General features: G+C 41.5%; 10 non-coding genes across 10 annotated transcripts; all 10 read right to left on the reverse strand.

The window, feature by feature from the left end:
* Window positions 1-8,359: 8,359 nt before the first annotated feature.
* Window positions 8,360-8,431, reverse strand: TRNAD-GUC (transfer RNA aspartic acid (anticodon GUC)). Its single transcript has one exon. It is a non-coding gene; the product is annotated as a tRNA-Asp (tRNA).
* A 3,513-nt stretch (window positions 8,432-11,944) lies between these two features.
* On the reverse strand, window positions 11,945-12,016 carry TRNAD-GUC (transfer RNA aspartic acid (anticodon GUC)). Its single transcript has one exon. It is a non-coding gene; the product is annotated as a tRNA-Asp (tRNA).
* Window positions 12,017-12,761: 745 nt separating this feature from the next.
* On the reverse strand, window positions 12,762-12,833 carry TRNAD-GUC (transfer RNA aspartic acid (anticodon GUC)). Its single transcript has one exon. It is a non-coding gene; the product is annotated as a tRNA-Asp (tRNA).
* A 745-nt stretch (window positions 12,834-13,578) lies between these two features.
* On the reverse strand, window positions 13,579-13,650 carry TRNAD-GUC (transfer RNA aspartic acid (anticodon GUC)). The gene has a single exon. It is a non-coding gene; the product is annotated as a tRNA-Asp (tRNA).
* A 745-nt stretch (window positions 13,651-14,395) lies between these two features.
* Window positions 14,396-14,467, reverse strand: TRNAD-GUC (transfer RNA aspartic acid (anticodon GUC)). The gene has a single exon. It is a non-coding gene; the product is annotated as a tRNA-Asp (tRNA).
* Window positions 14,468-15,212: 745 nt separating this feature from the next.
* Window positions 15,213-15,284, reverse strand: TRNAD-GUC (transfer RNA aspartic acid (anticodon GUC)). Its single transcript has one exon. It is a non-coding gene; the product is annotated as a tRNA-Asp (tRNA).
* A 1,561-nt stretch (window positions 15,285-16,845) lies between these two features.
* On the reverse strand, window positions 16,846-16,917 carry TRNAD-GUC (transfer RNA aspartic acid (anticodon GUC)). The gene has a single exon. It is a non-coding gene; the product is annotated as a tRNA-Asp (tRNA).
* Window positions 16,918-18,478: 1,561 nt separating this feature from the next.
* TRNAD-GUC (transfer RNA aspartic acid (anticodon GUC)) lies at window positions 18,479-18,550 on the reverse strand. The gene has a single exon. It is a non-coding gene; the product is annotated as a tRNA-Asp (tRNA).
* Window positions 18,551-19,295: 745 nt separating this feature from the next.
* Window positions 19,296-19,367, reverse strand: TRNAD-GUC (transfer RNA aspartic acid (anticodon GUC)). The gene has a single exon. It is a non-coding gene; the product is annotated as a tRNA-Asp (tRNA).
* Window positions 19,368-20,112: 745 nt separating this feature from the next.
* Window positions 20,113-20,184, reverse strand: TRNAD-GUC (transfer RNA aspartic acid (anticodon GUC)). The gene has a single exon. It is a non-coding gene; the product is annotated as a tRNA-Asp (tRNA).
* Window positions 20,185-20,191: the final 7 nt, after the last annotated feature.

The following is a 20,191-nucleotide window of genomic DNA, read 5'->3' on the forward strand; positions in this document are numbered from 1 at the left end:
TTCAATTTTGACTACAGACTCCTGGTTCAGGAAGCACGTATGTATGATGATAGCTGTTACTATTGTATTGGTGTAGGTGTATTGCTGATTGTACTTGCGTTTATTTCCCCTGTGCCTGTTGTATATTATTGTATCTTTGAACTGTATTGTGTTACTACAGTGTAGCATTGTTATCCCCTTGTGTCTGCTAGGGACTAATATATATGGTTATTGGGTTGGACCTTTAATCCAAACTTACCCCTCTGTCTCGGCTAAGTTATTTTTTTAGTCTGAAGGAGCATCAGGGATGCTTCCGACACTATACTAAGGTTTACGTGTATTATATTGCTGTAGCCATATAAAATCACCAAGGTATTACGAGAACATCACAAACGCTCTAAAGGTACGCTCAGTGGCGCTACGCATAGGTACGCCCGTAGCTAGGAATAAAGTGTCACGGTTACCGTAACATTAAACAAACTGCGCAACTGACTTATTGTCCATCAGTTTGCTTTAAAACAGTTTATCACACCGGTCACACCGGACCAGGGGGGGGGGTACCACTCGCCAAACCCACACACAGCATAATAATAATTATAACCACTATGGGTCATATAATTGCTTGATGTACAGCCACATGATAATGGCACATAAAAAATATATCCAGATTGAGAGCTAGCTTACCTGGAGTCACCCCTATGTCCTCCAAATGGCACCACGGGTCCCAACATGCCCTCCTAATGTTGGCTCCATCTATGCCTCTCTGAACTGCAATATACAATGGCAAACTGCTCAAATTAAACTGGTAACATTCTTCAGGTGCTGCGGGAGAGGGTTACTCTAGACAAGAAAAACAAAAGGATTTTTCCCACGCACTCTGAGGGCTGTTAGTAACAAGAATTTTTTGGCTAAGATCAAGTGTAGTACCTGCTTGAGGGAAACACTTGGTGTAGAACCTGTTCTTACACTAGGAGAATGAGAGGTTCCTAATGTGGAACGGAGAAACACCTTGTGGAGTACCATACCAGGGAGTGGCAATGCCTCTGGTCGAGAGTGGAGAAAAACTGGGCTTAGTATCCGCTACCTTCTTAGGGGTTGAAATAGGACCCCTTACGTCGAGTGGGAATGGCCTGGTCTAGTATCTACTCTCGTACTGGGGTTGACCCTGGCACAGAGTGGGTATGAAGCTTGGTCTGGCTGAGAGGTCGGGAGCAGCTCGAAGCCTGAGGTGTTTTGTGCCCCTGGAACTGTAAGGGGCAGAGGTGCTGGAAATGCACTGGGTATTCGGACCACCAATGCACGAAGGCACTTTAGCACTTAACACTTCAACCCTTCCTGTCTGCACCCACTTTCCTTTGCCCTGGCCTTTTGGCTAGGGCAGGGATAATTTTTTATACCCCCCGGACTTTTGGCTGGGGCTTATTTATTTATTTATTTATTCACACACATGTTTGGAGATACACGAGGGTCCCTCTGCACTTTGGCAAGGGGGGACCCACAGTCCATTTTTCCCCTCAGTAGGCCTTTTGGCTCTGGGGGGTAGGGGAGTAACGGGGCCCTTCTCCTTTTGGAGAGGGTCCAAGAACCTACGCCCCCAGCACGTTTGGCACAGACACTGGGTGATGAAGCCACGCACCTTGGGCTTCAAATTAAAAAAAAAAATACCGAGGACTAACTTGGTGAATCCACAGGCAAAATTGGAGCTGAAAATACACCCAAAAACATGTCAGGGTGAGGTCTCGAGATGCGTCTGTGTCATTGGCTCACAAGAGACTTGTCCACGGGTGTGGTTCGTTTTATCGACAGTGTCTAGGTCGATAATGTCTAGGTCGACCACTATAGGTCGACAGTCACTAGGTCGACATGGATGGAAGGTCGACAGGGTTTCTAGGTCGACATGTGCTAGGTCGACAGGTCTAAAGGTCGACATGAGGATTTTTTTTTGGTGTCGTTTTCTTCGTAGAGTGACCGGGATCCCAAATTAGTGCACCGCGTCACCTCGCATGGCTCGCTTCGCTCGCCATGCTTCGGGCATGGTGCCTTCGCTTCGCTCGGCATACTTTACCGTTCCAATCGTAGTCCACGTGGATCGTTAAGTATGAAAAAACAAAACAATTTTTTTTTTAAAACTCATGTCGACCTTTAGACCTGTCGACCTAGCACATGTCGACCTAGAAACCCTGTCGACCTTCCATCCATGTCGACCTAGTGACTGTCGACTTATAGTGGTCGACCTAAACATTGTCGACCTAGACACTGTCGATCTTCAGACCGGATCCCCTTGTCCACTACATAGCTGTCTCCTGTGTTACAGCATGAGCCAATTGTAAGAGGTTGATATGCAAATATTGTAATGCACAAAAACAGTACATGCCATGCTAGATAAAAGCAAGGGGTGATACCCAAACTAAAAATGACGCTATGCAATTGGTGTTTCTGGATCTTTCTTATGCTCTCAAAATCAAGTGGTATATTTTTCACGCTACAATTGGATTCGGACTTTGATTCTCCATAACCTTGAGCAACGAATCTCTGAACCTGATAAAAACTTGCAACTTTCTCCCCGTCGGGGAATCGAACCCCGGTCTCCCGCGTAACTGTATAGTAAGTGTGATAGATAGACCGATATCATGTAAGCTTCCTGGCCATGACCGACCAGTTGCATCGGCCGCATTGATATGATCCTTTCTTGTGATACAGTTGTCTTGAGGATACAGTAAGATGGCTATGTACAATTAGATCTCTCAAATTTTTGGATCTCCTCCAACTGCTTTGTACTCGGCTGGGTAGCACTTGCTTCAGAACTTCATCCGTTTGTAATATGGACCAGTGTTTCTGCAAGATGCCATTGATTTCCTTCCATCTGGGGTTAAAAGTACTGACAAATCTGACTGGTTTCTCCCTTTGAGGTCTAATTTTAGGGGTTAGTAGTGAGTCTCTAGTGTATGATTTTACATTCTGAACGGCAGATTTGATAACCTTATTACTGTATCCCCGTTTCTTGAGTCGATTACAGACTTGAGTCTCACGTTCTTGATAGATCTTTTCATCAGAGCAATTTCGTTTAGTACGAAGTAATTATCCTTGGGGATTGCTTTAATGGTTGCAGGTAAATGGGAACTGTTAAAGTGTAGAATACTGTTGGTTGCTGTTTTTTTGTGGAAGACATCGGTACTAATCCTACCATCATTTTCAATTGCGATACTCAAATCCAAAAAGTGAATTTCTCTCTGATCTTTCTCTCCTGTCAATTTTAAATTGAGGTCATTGTGGTTCAGAATGGTAATGAATTCATCCAACATCTCTCCTTCTTCCTCCCAGATTATTAGGATATCGTCAATATAACGAAGGTATAGTAGGATGTGCTGTGTATATTTCTCCATCATTTCATTAAATACATGTTCCTTTTCCCACCATCCAAGATAGAGGTTTGCATACGATGGGGCACAAGCCGTCCCCATCGCAGTCCCCCTAACTTGGAGGTAGAATCTCTCTTCACTGATGAAATATTTTTTTGTAAGTATGAATTGCAATAGTGAAATTAGGAAATCATTGAACTCATAATGTATCCCCATGTTCAGGAAATATTTTATGGCTGCCAATCCTTTGTTGTGATCAATGCTCGTATACAGGCTTTCGACATCGTACGTGGCCAGCCATGTTCCCTGGTTGACGGTCATGTCCTGTAATTTCTTCAATACATCCATGGGGTCCCAGGTGTAGGACGGTAGTGTTAGTACGTGATGTCTGAGATATTGGTCTACATACGTACTCGCCTTTTCTGTTAGGCTTCCTACACCAGAGACGATCGGTCTTCCAGGGGGAGTTCTTTTATCTTTATGTACTTTCGGTAAGAGGTATAACGTTGCCACCTTTGGATTATCAGTTTTTAGAAAATCCAAATCTTTTTTCTGTATAATTCCACTCTGGTGTGCTTTTGAAATGATGGAATTATATAGACACAGAAAGTTTTTGGTAGGATTAAAGATTAATAATTTGTAACAGTTTTGATCACTCAACTGTCTTCTCAGTTCTGCAACATACATTTGTTTTGGCCATAGTACTACGTTCCCCCCTTTATCTGAGGGTTTAATTACGTATCTTCCCATTTGGTAATTTCCTGTAGTGCTATTCTTTCCCCTCTTGTCAAATTATCAGTACCCAGTTGAAAAGGTTGTTCTCGCGTGAACATGTGGTTAAAATCAGCAGAAACCAGGTCATAAAAGACCTTGGCAGAAGGAGAAATTTTGTATTCTGGAAAGAAGGAGGATTTGTTTTTAATTTTTTGAGGATCATATGGAGAGAGGGCAGGGGAGGGGTCATTCACTAATTCCAATTCTTCCAATATCTCAAGAGTTGCCTGATATTCAGTAGTTAGGGATGTCCCAAATGTATCAGAGGAGGGAGTTAATCCTAACAGGGAATTGTCTTCTCTCATCTGTTGTTGTGTAAATAAGAATTTTTTAAGCAGGATTTTTCTCATGAAGAGTTGTAGATCTTTTTCACATTCGAATCTATCGGGTCTATGAGTAGGTGAGAAAGATAAGCCCAAACTTAAGAGACTTATTTGATCAGTTGTGAGGGTCTTATCTGTGAGGTTGATGATCCGTAGTGAGTCATCACTAATTATCTCCTTCTCCTCTGTTCCCTGGGTTCCTCTCTCCAGTCTCTGCTGTCTCGTTTTCTTCTGACCCCCCTTCCCCCTCCTGATCCTAGTTCTTCCATATTTGTATGACTTTGAGCCCCCCTGGGGGTTTGCTCTAAAAAATCCCTATGGTGGGGTCTTCTACTGTTGGAAAAGTCCTCTCCTTCAGAGGATTCAACATCATAAGTGGTATAGTTCAATTGATTAGTATTCCTATTTCGTTGTGGATAAGATCTCCACTTATAAACCTTGTCTTGGGCAAAATCATTCTTATCCCTAGAGAGTTTCTTTTTCTTCCTTTTTATCACTTCCTGCTCTAAATCCTCCACTTCTTTCTTGTATTTGTTATAAGTGGCTTGGAATTAATCAACCGTTTCAAAATTTTTGAGTTTTTCCCCCAATGTTGAATTTTTTTGGGCGTATTGGGCTAACAGTATCTCATCGTGTTTAATTAATATTTTAATCAAATCTTTGGAACATTGGGTTAGTGTTTTTTCCCATTCTTTTTTAAGGTCGGCATTCGACAGTTCAAAAGTTGGGAATACTCGTGGTCTAAGTCCCCGTGGGGTGATGTTGTATTTGATTTAACTATCAAACATCATTCGGTTCCACCACTCTGTAGGCATACAATAGTTTCAGCTTTGCTTCATTGATGTGATGTCATAATCTGGTTTAGCTCACAAGAGACTTGTCCACTACATAGCTGTCTATTGTGTTACAGCATGAGCCAATTGTAAGAGGTTGATGTGCAAATATTGTAATGCACAAAAACAGTACATGCCATGCTAGATAAAAGCAAGGGGTGATACCCAAACTAAAAATTACGCTATGCAATTGGTGTTTCTGGCTTTTTCTTATGCTCTCAAGATCAAGTGGTATATTTTTCACGCTACAATTGGATTTGGACTTTGATTCTTCATAACCTTGAGCTACGAATCTCTGAACCTGATAAAAACTTGCAATGTTCTTCCCATCGGGGAATCGAACCTTAGTCTCCCGCATGACATGTGGGGACACTCACCACTATACTAACGAGGACTAACTTGGTGAATCCGCAGGCAAAATTGGAGCTGAAAATACACCCAAAAACATGTCAGGGTGACGTCTCGAGATGCGCCTGTGTCATTGGCCACAGAGATTATGTGCTACATGTTATCAAGCTAACATAAAACCCTAAATAAGAAGCAGATAAAAAGATTTATTTTTGTCTCAGCTGAAACAAAGACTACAATACCACTTTGCAAAAAAGATAATCATTTCAATTAAAAACCTTTTTCTGTTATCCTCCACTGGTCGGTCATGGCCAGGAAGCTTACATGATATCGGTCTATCTATCTCACTTACTATACAGTTACTCCCTTTGAAAGTAGGGGATGCAAGTCCATTTTAGCCTGCAATCCATAGGAAAAGACACTTCTCTCTCAGTCTATACTCTGTAGGCATACAATAGTTTCAGCTTTGCTTCATTGATGTGATGTCATAATCAGGTTTAGCTCACAAGAGACTTGTCCACTACATAGCTGTCTCCTGTGTTACAGCATGAGCCAATTTTAAGAGGATGATATGCAAATATTGTAATGCACAAAAACAGTACATGCCATGCTAGAGAAAAGCAAGGGGTGATACCCAAACTAAAAATGACGCTATGCAATTGGTGTTTCTGGATCTTTCTTATGCTCTCAAAATCAAGTGGATTATTTTTCACGCTACAATTGGATTCGGACTTTGATTCTCCATTAACTTGAGCAACGAATCTCTGAACCTGATAAAACTTGCAATGATCTCCCCATCAGGGAATCGACCCCCGGTCTCCCGCGTGACAGGCGGGGATACTCACCACTATACTAACGAGGACTAACTTGGTGAATCCGCAGGCAAAATTGGAGCTGAAAATACACCCAAAAACATGTCAGGGTGAGGTCTCGAGATGCGTCTGTGTCATTGGCCACAGAGATTATGTGCTACATGTTATCAAGCTAACATAAAACCCTAAATAAGAAGCAGATAAAAATATTTATTTTTGTCTCAGCTGAAACAAAGACTACAATACCACTTTGCAAAAAAGATAGTCATTTCAATTAAAAACTTTTTTCTGTTATCCTCTACTGGTCGGTCATGGCCAGGAAGCTTACATAATATCGGTCTAACTATCTCACTTAAGCCCAGTACCCACCGGCCGATTAAGGAGAGATGTGTGCTGAGCGAACCGCTCAGCACACATCTCTCCTGCCGCTCAGCACAGCGCGATCTGTGCTGAGCGTGCGGGGGGAGACGGGGGGGCCGCTCACTTCACCCAGCGGGTGAAGTGAGCGAACCGCTAGATTGGCCTGCATGCAGGCCAATCTAGCAGCAGCGATAGCGATGTGCGGGGCCGCGCATCGCTATCGCTGAGGGGGCTACACACGGAGCGATCATGCTGATATTCTAAGCAATCTAGTCAGATTGCTTAGAATATCGCTCCGTGAGTACCCCCCTTTACTACACAGTTACTCCCTTTGAAAGTAGGGGATGCAAGTCCATTTTAGCCTGCAATCCATAGGAAAAGACACTTCTCTCTCAGTCTATACTCTGTAGGCATACAATAGTTTCAGCTTTGCTTCATTGATGTGATGTCATAATCAGGTTTAGCTCACAAGAGACTTGTCCACTACATAGCTGTCTCCTGTGTTACAGCGTGAGCCAATTTTAAGAGGATGATATGCAAATATTGTAATGCACAAAAACAGTACATGCCATGCTAGATAAAAGCAAGGGGTGATACCCAAACTAAAAATGACGCTATGCAATTGGTGTTTCTGGATCTTTCTTATGCTCTCAAAATCAAGTGGTATATTTTTCACGCTACAATTGGATTCGGACTTTGATTCTCCATAACCTTGAGCAACGAATCTCTGAACCTGATAAAAACTTGCAATGTTCTCCCCGTCAAGGAATCGAACCCTAGTCTCCCGCGTGACAAGCGGGGATACTCACCACTATACTAACGAGGACTATCTTGGTGCATCTCCAGGCAAAATTGGAGCTGAAAATACATCCAAAAACATGTCAGGGTGAGGTCTCGAGATGCGTCTGTGTCATTGGCCACAGAGATTATGTGCTACATGTTATCAAGCTAACATAAAACCCTAAATAAGAAGCAGATAAAAAGATTTATTTTTGTCTCAGCTGAAACAAAGACTACAATACCACTTTGCAAAAAAGATAGTCATTTCAATTAAAAACCTTTTTCTGTTATCCTCTACTGGTCGGTCATGGCCAGGAAGCTTACATGATATTGGTCTATCTATCTCACTTACTATACAGTTACTCCCTTTGAAAGTAGGGGATGCAAGTCCATTTTAGCCTGCAATCCATAGGAAAAGACACTTCTCTCTCAGTCTATACTCTGTAGGCATACAATAGTTTCAGCTTTGCTTCATTGATGTGATGTCATAATCAGGTTTAGCTCACAAGAGACTTGTCCACTACATAGCTGTCTCCTGTGTTACAGCGTGAGCCAATTTTAAGAGGATGATATGCAAATATTGTAATGCACAAAAACAGTACATGCCATGCTAGATAAAAGCAAGGGGTGACACCCAAACTAAAAACGAGGCTATGCATTTGGTGTTTCTGGTTCTTTCTTATGCTCTCAAAATCAAGTGGTATATTTTTCACGCTACAATTGGATTCGGACTTTGATTCTCCATAACCTTGAGCAACGAATCTCTGAACCTGATAAAAACTTGCAATGTTCTCCCCGTCGGGGAATCGAACCCCGGTCTCCCGCGTGACAGGCGGGGATACTCACCACTATACTAACGAGGACTAACTTGGTGAATCTGCAGGCAAAATTGGAGCTGAAAATACACCCAAAAACATGTCAGGGTGAGGTCTCGAGATGCGTCTGTGTCATTGGCCACAGAGATTATGTGCTACATGTTATCAAGCTAACATAAAACCCTAAATAAGAAGCAGATAAAAAGATTTATTTTTGTCTCAGCTGAAACAAAGACTACAATACCACTTTGCAAAAAAGATAGTCATTTCAATTAAAAACCTTTTTCTGTTATCCTCTACTGGTCGGTAATGGCCAGGAAGCTTACATGATATCGGTCTACCTATCTCACTTACTATACAGTTACTCCCTTTGAAAGTAGGGGATGCAAGTCCATTTTAGCCTGCAATTCATAGGAAAAGACACTTCTCTCTCAGTCTATACTCTGTAGGCTTACAATAGTTTCAGCTTTGCTACATTGATGTGATGTCATAATCAGGTTTAGCTCACAAGAGACTTGTCCACTACATAGCTGTCTCCTGTGTTACAGCATGAGCCAATTGTAAGAGGATGATATGCAAATATTGTAATGCACAAAAACAGTACATGCCATGCTAGAGAAAAGCAAGGGGTGATACCCAAACTAAAAATGACGCTATGCAATTGGTGTTTCTGGATCTTTCTTATGCTCTCAAAATCAAGTGGATTATTTTTCACGCTACAATTGGATTCGGACTTTGATTCTCCATTAACTTGAGCAACGAATCTCTGAACCTGATAAAACTTGCAATGATCTCCCCATCAGGGAATCGACCCCCGGTCTCCCGCGTGACAGGCGGGGATACTCACCACTATACTAACGAGGACTAACTTGGTGAATCCGCAGGCAAAATTGGAGCTGAAAATACACCCAAAAACATGTCAGGGTGAGGTCTCGAGATGCGTCTGTGTCATTGGCCACAGAGATTATGTGCTACATGTTATCAAGCTAACATAAAACCCTAAATAAGAAGCAGATAAAAATATTTATTTTTGTCTCAGCTGAAACAAAGACTACAATACCACTTTGCAAAAAAGATAGTCATTTCAATTAAAAACTTTTTTCTGTTATCCTCTACTGGTCGGTCATGGCCAGGAAGCTTACATAATATCGGTCTAACTATCTCACTTAAGCCCAGTACCCACCGGCCGATTAAGGAGAGATGTGTGCTGAGCGAACCGCTCAGCACACATCTCTCCTGCCGCTCAGCACAGCGCGATCTGTGCTGAGCGTGCGGGGGGAGACGGGGGGGCCGCTCACTTCACCCAGCGGGTGAAGTGAGCGAACCGCTAGATTGGCCTGCATGCAGGCCAATCTAGCAGCAGCGATAGCGATGTGCGGGGCCGCGCATCGCTATCGCTGAGGGGGCTACACACGGAGCGATCATGCTGATATTCTAAGCAATCTAGTCAGATTGCTTAGAATATCGCTCCGTGAGTACCCCCCTTTACTACACAGTTACTCCCTTTGAAAGTAGGGGATGCAAGTCCATTTTAGCCTGCAATCCATAGGAAAAGACACTTCTCTCTCAGTCTATACTCTGTAGGCATACAATAGTTTCAGCTTTGCTTCATTGATGTGATGTCATAATCAGGTTTAGCTCACAAGAGACTTGTCCACTACATAGCTGTCTCCTGTGTTACAGCGTGAGCCAATTTTAAGAGGATGATATGCAAATATTGTAATGCACAAAAACAGTACATGCCATGCTAGATAAAAGCAAGGGGTGATACCCAAACTAAAAATGACGCTATGCAATTGGTGTTTCTGGATCTTTCTTATGCTCTCAAAATCAAGTGGTATATTTTTCACGCTACAATTGGATTCGGACTTTGATTCTCCATAACCTTGAGCAACGAATCTCTGAACCTGATAAAAACTTGCAATGTTCTCCCCGTCAAGGAATCGAACCCTAGTCTCCCGCGTGACAAGCGGGGATACTCACCACTATACTAACGAGGACTATCTTGGTGCATCTCCAGGCAAAATTGGAGCTGAAAATACATCCAAAAACATGTCAGGGTGAGGTCTCGAGATGCGTCTGTGTCATTGGCCACAGAGATTATGTGCTACATGTTATCAAGCTAACATAAAACCCTAAATAAGAAGCAGATAAAAAGATTTATTTTTGTCTCAGCTGAAACAAAGACTACAATACCACTTTGCAAAAAAGATAGTCATTTCAATTAAAAACCTTTTTCTGTTATCCTCTACTGGTCGGTCATGGCCAGGAAGCTTACATGATATTGGTCTATCTATCTCACTTACTATACAGTTACTCCCTTTGAAAGTAGGGGATGCAAGTCCATTTTAGCCTGCAATCCATAGGAAAAGACACTTCTCTCTCAGTCTATACTCTGTAGGCATACAATAGTTTCAGCTTTGCTTCATTGATGTGATGTCATAATCAGGTTTAGCTCACAAGAGACTTGTCCACTACATAGCTGTCTCCTGTGTTACAGCGTGAGCCAATTTTAAGAGGATGATATGCAAATATTGTAATGCACAAAAACAGTACATGCCATGCTAGATAAAAGCAAGGGGTGACACCCAAACTAAAAACGAGGCTATGCATTTGGTGTTTCTGGTTCTTTCTTATGCTCTCAAAATCAAGTGGTATATTTTTCACGCTACAATTGGATTCGGACTTTGATTCTCCATAACCTTGAGCAACGAATCTCTGAACCTGATAAAAACTTGCAATGTTCTCCCCGTCGGGGAATCGAACCCGGTCTCCCGCGTGACAGGCGGGGATACTCACCACTATACTAACGAGGACTAACTTGGTGAATCTGCAGGCAAAATTGGAGCTGAAAATACACCCAAAAACATGTCAGGGTGAGGTCTCGAGATGCGTCTGTGTCATTGGCCACAGAGATTATGTGCTACATGTTATCAAGCTAACATAAAACCCTAAATAAGAAGCAGATAAAAAGATTTATTTTTGTCTCAGCTGAAACAAAGACTACAATACCACTTTGCAAAAAAGATAGTCATTTCAATTAAAAACCTTTTTCTGTTATCCTCTACTGGTCGGTAATGGCCAGGAAGCTTACATGATATCGGTCTACCTATCTCACTTACTATACAGTTACTCCCTTTGAAAGTAGGGGATGCAAGTCCATTTTAGCCTGCAATTCATAGGAAAAGACACTTCTCTCTCAGTCTATACTCTGTAGGCTTACAATAGTTTCAGCTTTGCTACATTGATGTGATGTCATAATCAGGTTTAGCTCACAAGAGACTTGTCCACTACATAGCTGTCTCCTGTGTTACAGCATGAGCCAATTGTAAGAGGATGATATGCAAATATTGTAATGCACAAAAACAGTACATGCCATGCTAGAGAAAAGCAAGGGGTGATACCCAAACTAAAAACGAGGCTATGCAATTGGTGTTTCTGGTTCTTTCTTATGCTCTCAAAATCAAGTGGTATATTTTTCACGCTACAATTGGATTCGGACTTTGATTCTCCATAACCTTGAGCAACGAATCTCTGAACCTGATAAAAACTTGCAATGTTCTCCCCGTCGGGGAATCGAACCCCGGTCTCCCGCGTGACAGGCGGGGATACTCACCACTATACTAACGAGGACTAACTTGGTGAATCTGCAGGCAAAATTGGAGCTGAAAATACACCCAAAAACATGTCAGGGTGAGGTCTCGAGATGCGTCTGTGTCATTGGCCACAGAGATTATGTGCTACATGTTATCAAGCTAACATAAAACCCTAAATAAGAAGCAGATAAAAAGATTTATTTTTGTCTCAGCTGAAACAAAGACTACAATACCACTTTGCAAAAAAGATAGTCATTTCAATTAAAAACCTTTTTCTGTTATCCTCTACTGGTCGGTAATGGCCAGGAAGCTTACATGATATCGGTCTATCTATCTCACTTACTATACAGTTACTCCCTTTGAAAGTAGGGGATGCAAGTCCATTTTAGCCTGCAATCCATAGGAAAAGACACTTCTCTCTCAGTCTATACTCTGTAGGCATACAATAGTTTCAGCTTTGCTTCATTGATGTGATGTCATAATCAGGTTTAGCTCACAAGAGACTTGTCCACTACATAGCTGTCTCCTGTGTTACAGCGTGAGCCAATTTTAAGAGGATGATATGCAAATATTGTAATGCACAAAAACAGTACATGCCATGCTAGATAAAAGCAAGGGGTGACACCCAAACTAAAAACGAGGCTATGCAATTGGTGTTTCTGGTTCTTTCTTATGCTCTCAAAATCAAGTGGTATATTTTTCACGCTACAATTGGATTCGGACTTTGATTCTCCATAACCTTGAGCAACGAATCTCTGAACCTGATAAAAACTTGCAATGTTCTCCCCGTCGGGGAATCGAACCCCGGTCTCCCGCGTGACAGGCGGGGATACTCACCACCATACTAACGAGGACTAACTTGGTGAATCTGCAGGCAAAATTGGAGCTGAAAATACACCCAAAAACATGTCAGGGTGAGGTCTCGAGATGCGTCTGTGTCATTGGCCACAGAGATTATGTGCTACATGTTATCAAGCTAACATAAAACCCTAAATAAGAAGCAGATAAAAAGATTTATTTTTGTCTCAGCTGAAACAAAGACTACAATACCACTTTGCAAAAAAGATAGTCATTTCAATTAAAAACCTTTTTCTGTTATCCTCTACTGGTCGGTCGTGGCCAGGAAGCTTACATGATATCGGTCTATCTATCTCACTTACTATACAGTTACTCCCTTTGAAAGTAGGGGATGCGAGTCCATTTTAGCCTGCAATTCATAGGAAAAGACACTTCTCTCTCAGTCTATACTCTGTAGGCATACAATAGTTTCAGCTTTGCTACATTGATGTGATGTCATAATCAGGTTTAGCTCACAAGAGACTTGTCCACTACATAGCTGTCTCCTGTGTTACAGCATGAGCCAATTGTAAGAGGATGATATGCAAATATTGTAATGCACAAAAACAGTACATGCCATGCTAGATAAAAGCAAGGGGTGACACCCAAACTAAAAACGAGGCTATGCAATTGGTGTTTCTGGTTCTTTCTTATGCTCTCAAAATCAAGTGGTATATTTTTAACGCTACAATTGGATTCGGACTTTGATTCTCCATAACCTTGAGCAACGAATCTCTGAACCTGATAAAAACTTGCAATGTTCTCCCCGTCGGGGAATCGAACCCCGGTCTCCCGCGTGACAGGCGGGGATACTCACCACTATACTAACGAGGACTAACTTGGTGAATCTGCAGGCAAAATTGGAGCTGAAAATACACCCAAAAACATGTCAGGGTGAGGTCTCGAGATGCGTCTGTGTCATTGGCCACAGAGATTATGTGCTACATGTTATCAAGCTAACATAAAACCCTAAATAAGAAGCAGATAAAAAGATTTATTTTTGTCTCAGCTGAAACAAAGACTACAATACCACTTTGCAAAAAAGATAGTCATTTCAATTAAAAACCTTTTTCTGTTATCCTCTACTGGTCGGTCGTGGCCAGGAAGCTTACATGATATCGGTCTATCTATCTCACTTACTATACAGTTACTCCCTTTGAAAGTAGGGGATGCAAGTCCATTTTAGCCTGCAATCCATAGGAAAAGACACTTCTCTCTCAGTCTATACTCTGTAGGCATACAATAGTATCAGCTTTGCTTCATTGATGTGATGTCATAATCAGGTTTAGCTCACAAGAGACTTGTCCACTACATAGCTGTCTCCTGTGTTACAGCGTGAGCCAATTTTAAGAGGATGATATGCAAATATTGTAATGCACAAAAACAGTACATGCCATGCTAGATAAAAGCAAGGGGTGACACCCAAACTAAAAACGAGGCTATGCAATTGGTGTTTCTGGTTCTTTCTTATGCTCTCAAAATCAAGTGGTATATTTTTCACGCTACAATTGGATTCGGACTTTGATTCTCCATAACCTTGAGCAACGAATCTCTGAACCTGATAAAAACTTGCAATGTTCTCCCCGTCGGGGAATCGAACCCCGGTCTCCCGCGTGACAGGCGGGGATACTCACCACTATACTAACGAGGACTAACTTGGCGAATCTGCAGGCAAAATTGGAGCTGAAAATACACCCAAAAACATGTCAGGGTGAGGTCTCGAGATGCGTCTGTGTCATTGGCCACAGAGATTATGTGCTACATGTTATCAAGCTAACATAAAACCCTAAATAAGAAGCAGATAAAAAGATTTATTTTTGTCTCAGCTGAAACAAAGACTACAATACCACTTTGCAAAAAAGATAGTCATTTCAATTAAAAACCTTTTTCTGTTATCCTCTACTGGTCGGTAATGGCCAGGAAGCTTACATGATATCGGTCTACCTATCTCACTTACTATACAGTTACTCCCTTTGAAAGTAGGGGATGCAAGTCCATTTTAGCCTGCAATTCATAGGAAAAGACACTTCTCTCTCAGTCTATACTCTGTAGGCATACAATAGTTTCAGCTTTGCTACATTGATGTGATGTCATAATCAGGTTTAGCTCACAAGAGACTTGTCCACTACATAGCTGTCTCCTGTGTTACAGCATGAGCCAATTGTAAGAGGATGATATGCAAATATTGTAATGCACAAAAACAGTACATGCCATGCTTGATAAAAGCAAGGGGTGATACCCAAACTAAAAACGAGGCTATGCAATTGGTGTTTCTGGTTCTTTCTTATGCTCTCAAAATCAAGTGGTATATTTTTCACGCTACAATTGGATTCGGACTTTGATTCTCCATAACCTTGAGCAACGAATCTCTGAACCTGATAAAAACTTGCAATGTTCTCCCCGTCGGGGAATCGAACCCCGGTCTCCCGCGTGACAGGGGGGGATACTCACCACTATACTAACGAGGACTATCTTGGTGCATCTCCAGGCAAAATTGGAGCTGAAAATACATCCAAAAACATGTCAGGGTGAGGTCTCGAGATGCGTCTGTGTCATTGGCCACAGAGATTATGTGCTACATGTTATCAAGCTAACATAAAACCCTAAATAAGAAGCAGATAAAAAGATTTATTTTTGTCTCAGCTGAAACAAAGACTACAATACAACTTTGCAAAAAAGATAGTCATTTCAATTAAAAACCTTTTTCTGTTATCCTCTACTGGTCGGTCATGGCCAGGAAGCTTACATGATATTGGTCTATCTATCTCACTTACTATACAGTTACTCCCTTTGAAAGTAGGGGATGCAAGTCCATTTTAGCCTGCAATCCATAGGAAAAGACACTTCTCTCTCAGTCTATACTCTGTAGGCATACAATAGTTTCAGCTTTGCTTCATTGATGTGATGTCATAATCAGGTTTAGCTCACAAGAGACTTGTCCACTACATAGCTGTCTCCTGTGTTACAGCGTGAGCCAATTTTAAGAGGATGATATGCAAATATTGTAATGCACAAAAACAGTACATGCCATGCTAGATAAAAGCAAGGGGTGACACCCAAACTAAAAACGAGGCTATGCAATTGGTGTTTCTGGTTCTTTCTTATGCTCTCAAAATCAAGTGGTATATTTTTCACGCTACAATTGGATTCGGACTTTGATTCTCCATAACCTTGAGCAACGAATCTCTGAACCTGATAAAAACTTGCAATGTTCTCCCCGTCGGGGAATCGAACCCGGTCTCCCGCGTGACAGGCGGGGATACTCACCACTATACTAACGAGGACTAACTTGGTGAATCTGCAGGCAAAATTGGAGCTGAAAATACACCCAAAAACATGTCAGGGTGAGGTCTCGAGATGCGTCTGTGTCATTGGCCACAGAGATTATGTGCTACATGTTATCAAGCTAACATAAAACCCTAAATAAGAAGCAGATAAAAAGATTTATTTTTGTCTCAGCTGAAACAAAGACTACAATACCACTTTGCAAAAAAGATAGTCATTTCAATTAAAAACCTTTTTCTGTTATCCTCTACTGGTCGGTAATGGCCAGGAAGCTTACATGATATCGGTCTATCTATCTCACTTACTATACAGTTACTCCCTTTGAAAGTAGGGGATGCAAGTCCATTTTAGCCTGCAATCCATAGGAAAAGACACTTCTCTCTCAGTCTATACTCTGTAGGCATACAATAGTTTCAGCTTTGCTTCATTGATGTGATGTCATAATCAGGTTTAGCTCACAAGAGACTTGTCCACTACATAGCTGTCTCCTGTGTTACAGCGTGAGCCAATTTTAAGAGGATGATATGCAAATATTGTAATGCACAAAAACAGTACATGCCATGCTAGATAAAAGCAAGGGGTGACACCCAAACTAAAAACGAGGCTATGCAATTGGTGTTTCTGGTTCTTTCTTATGCTCTCAAAATCAAGTGGTATATTTTTCACGCTACAATTGGATTCGGACTTTGATTCTCCATAACCTTGAGCAACGAATCTCTGAACCTGATAAAAACTTGCAATGTTCTCCCCGTCGGGGAATCGAACCCCGGTCTCCCGCGTGACAGGGGGGGATACTCACCACTATACTAACGAGGACTATCTTGGTGCATCTCCAGGCAAAATTGGAGCTGAAAATACATCCAAAAACATGTCAGGGTGAGGTCTCGAGATGCGTCTGTGTCATTGGCCACAGAGATTATGTGCTACATGTTATCAAGCTAACATAAAACCCTAAATAAGAAGCAGATAAAAAGATTTATTTTTGTCTCAGCTGAAACAAAGACTACAATACAACTTTGCAAAAAAGATAGTCATTTCAATTAAAAACCTTTTTCTGTTATCCTCTACTGGTCGGTCATGGCCAGGAAGCTTACATGATATTGTTCTATCTATCTCACTTACTATACAGTTACTCCCTTTGAAAGTAGGGGATGCAAGTCCATTTTAGCCTGCAATCCATAGGAAAAGACACTTCTCTCTCAGTCTATACTCTGTAGGCATACAATAGTTTCAGCTTTGCTTCATTGATGTGATGTCATAATCAGGTTTAGCTCACAAGAGACTTGTCCACTACATAGCTGTCTCCTGTGTTACAGCGTGAGCCAATTTTAAGAGGATGATATGCAAATATTGTAATGCACAAAAACAGTACATGCCATGCTAGATAAAAGCAAGGGGTGACACCCAAACTAAAAACGAGGCTATGCAATTGGTGTTTCTGGTTCTTTCTTATGCTCTCAAAATCAAGTGGTATATTTTTCACGCTACAATTGGATTCGGACTTTGATTCTCCATAACCTTGAGCAACGAATCTCTGAACCTGATAAAAACTTGCAATGTTCTCCCCGTCGGGGAATCGAACCCGGTCTCCCGCGTGACAGGCGGGGATACTCACCACTATACTAACGAGGACTAACTTGGTGAATCTGCAGGCAAAATTGGAGCTGAAAATACACCCAAAAACATGTCAGGGTGAGGTCTCGAGATGCGTCTGTGTCATTGGCCACAGAGATTATGTGCTACATGTTATCAAGCTAACATAAAACCCTAAATAAGAAGCAGATAAAAAGATTTATTTTTGTCTCAGCTGAAACAAAGACTACAATACCACTTTGCAAAAAAGATAGTCATTTCAATTAAAAACCTTTTTCTGTTATCCTCTACTGGTCGGTAATGGCCAGGAAGCTTACATGATATCGGTCTATCTATCTCACTTACTATACAGTTACTCCCTTTGAAAGTAGGGGATGCAAGTCCATTTTAGCCTGCAATCCATAGGAAAAGACACTTCTCTCTCAGTCTATACTCTGTAGGCATACAATAGTTTCAGCTTTGCTTCATTGATGTGATGTCATAATCAGGTTTAGCTCACAAGAGACTTGTCCACTACATAGCTGTCTCCTGTGTTACAGCGTGAGCCAATTTTAAGAGGATGATATGCAAATATTGTAATGCACAAAAACAGTACATGCCATGCTAGATAAAAGCAAGGGGTGACACCCAAACTAAAAACGAGGCTATGCAATTGGTGTTTCTGGTTCTTTCTTATGCTCTCAAAATCAAGTGGTATATTTTTCACGCTACAATTGGATTCGGACTTTGATTCTCCATAACCTTGAGCAACGAATCTCTGAACCTGATAAAAACTTGCAATGTTCTCCCCGTCGGGGAATCGAACCCCGGTCTCCCGCGTGACAGGCGGGGATACTCACCACTATACTAACGAGGACTAACTTGGTGAATCTGCAGGCAAAATTGGAGCTGAAAATACACCCAAAAACATGTCAGGGTGAGGTCTCGAGATGCGTCTGTGTCATTGGCCACAGAGATTATGTGCTACATGTTATCAAGCTAACATAAAACCCTAAATAAGAAGCAGATAAAAAGATTTATTTTTGTCTCAGCTGAAACAAAGACTACAATACCACTTTGCAAAAAAGATAGTCATTTCAATTAAAAACCTTTTTCTGTTATCCTCTACTGGTCGGTAATGGCCAGGAAGCTTACATGATATCGGTCTACCTATCTCACTTACTATACAGTTACTCCCTTTGAAAGTAGGGGATGCAAGTCCATTTTAGCCTGCAATTCATAGGAAAAGACACTTCTCTCTCAGTCTATACTCTGTAGGCATACAATAGTATCAGCTTTGCTTCATTGATGTGATGTCATAATCAGGTTTAGCTCACAAGAGACTTGTCCACTACATAGCTGTCTCCTGTGTTACAGCGTGAGCCAATTTTAAGAGGATGATATGCAAATATTGTAATGCACAAAAACAGTACATGCCATGCTAGATAAAAGCAAGGGGTGACACCCAAACTAAAAACGAGGCTATGCAATTGGTGTTTCTGGTTCTTTCTTATGCTCTCAAAATCAAGTGGTATATTTTTCACGCTACAATTGGATTCGGACTTTGATTCTCCATAACCTTGAGCAACGAATCTCTGAACCTGATAAAAACTTGCAATGTTCTCCCCGTCGGGGAATCGAACCCCGGTCTCCCGCGTGACAGGCAGGGATACTCACCACTATACTAACGAGGACTAACTTGGTGAATCTGCAGGCAAAATTGGAGCTGAAAATACACCCAAAAACATGTCAGGGTGAGGTCTCGAGATGCGTCTGTGTCATTGGCCACAGAGATTATGTGCTACATGTTATCAAGCTAACATAAAACCCTAAATAAGAAGCAGATAAAAAGATTTATTTTTGTCTCAGTTGAAACAAAGACTACAATACAACTTTGCAAAAAAGATAGTTATTTCAATTAAAAACCTTTTTCTGTTATCCTCTACTGGTCGGTAATGGCCAGGAAGCTTACATGATATCGGTCTATCTATCTCACTTACTATACAGTTACTCCCTTTGAAAGTAGGGGATGCAAGTCCATTTTAGCCTGCAATCCTTAGGAAAAGACACTTCTCTCTCAGTCTACACTCTGTAGGCATACAATAGTATCAGCTTTGCTTCATTGATGTGATGTCATAATCAGGTTTAGCTCACAAGAGACTTGTCCACTACATAGCTGTCTCCTGTGTTACAGCGTGAGCCAATTTTAAGAGGATGATATGCAAATATTGTAATGCACAAAAACAGTACATGCCATGCTAGATAAAAGCAAGGGGTGACACCCAAACTAAAAACGAGGCTATGCAATTGGTGTTTCTGGTTCTTTCTTATGCTCTAAAAATCAAGTAGTATATTTTACACGCTACAATTGGATTCGGACTTTGATTCTCCATAACCTTGAGCAACGAATCTCTGAACCTGATAAAAACTTGCAATGTTCTCCCCGTCGGGGAATCGAACCCCGGTCTCCCGCGTGACAGGCAGGGATACTCACCACTATACTAACGAGGACTAACTT

This window comes from Pseudophryne corroboree, chromosome 11 (genome assembly GCF_028390025.1).
Source record: "Pseudophryne corroboree isolate aPseCor3 chromosome 11, aPseCor3.hap2, whole genome shotgun sequence".
Lineage (NCBI taxonomy): Eukaryota > Metazoa > Chordata > Amphibia > Anura > Myobatrachidae > Pseudophryne > Pseudophryne corroboree.